Genomic DNA, 996 nt, shown 5'->3' with positions numbered 1-996 from the left:
AAAACATCTTGTCATGGTGGTTTCCAGAAACTGGAGATACTCCAAGACTGTCTGAAATTACACTGTTGAACAACACTTGGATGGAGAAAACGTAATCAATGTCCCTACAGACTGGTAAAGAACCACCCAAGACTGAAACATCAGAGGTTTTTTTGTAGCCCTCAGCCATGCTGAGTAGCATAAAAGAGCCGCTGAGGTCTGGGGACTCCCCGCCTCTTGCAGAGGAGACAGGAAGCCTGTAGGTGACATCAAGACCAGGGGGAACCAAACAGGCAAGCCAAGGCAGAAGTCTGGCAGGAGTGGGGAATGAGGGAGTGGGTGATTCCAAGGAGACACCTTTACTTAGCCTTGAGGGCAAGGAACATGGCTGCCTGCCTGTGACTCTGTACAAGACCTCAAAGGGGCAAAGTTATAGAATCATAGAATCATAGAATGTTTAGGGTTGGAAGGGACCACTAGTGGTCATCTAGTCCAACCCCCCTGCAGTGAGCAGGGACACTGCTAACTAGATCAGGTTGTTCAGAGCCCCATCCAACCTGGCCTTGAATGTTCCCAGGGATGGGGCCTCCACTACCTCTCTGGGCAACCTGTTCCAGTGTTTTACCACCCTCATTGTAAAAAATTTCTTCCTTACCTCTAGCCTGAACCTACCCTGTTCTAGTTTAAAACCATTTCCCCTTGTCCTAACACAGCTGGCCCTACTAAAAAGACGTTCCCCATCTTTCCTATAGGCCCCCTTTAGGTACTGGAAGGCCGCAATCAGGTCTCCCCGTAGCCTCCTTTTCTCCAGACTGAACAAGCCCAACTCTCTCAGCCTGTCCTCATAGGAGAGGTGCTCCAGCCCTCGGATCATTTTTGTAGCCCTCCTCTGGACCCGTTCCAACAGTTCCATGTCCTTCTTGTGCTGAGGGCTCCAGAGCTGGACGCAGTACTCCAGGTGAGGTCTCACCAGAGCTGAGTAGAGGGGCAGAATCACCTCCCTCGACCTGCTGGCCA

The sequence above is a fragment of the Egretta garzetta genome, unplaced genomic scaffold, assembly GCF_000687185.1.
Source record: "Egretta garzetta isolate BGI_Z169 unplaced genomic scaffold, ASM68718v1 scaffold287, whole genome shotgun sequence".
NCBI classification, from domain to species: domain Eukaryota; kingdom Metazoa; phylum Chordata; class Aves; order Pelecaniformes; family Ardeidae; genus Egretta; species Egretta garzetta.
This window is presented reverse-complemented; position numbering follows the sequence as displayed.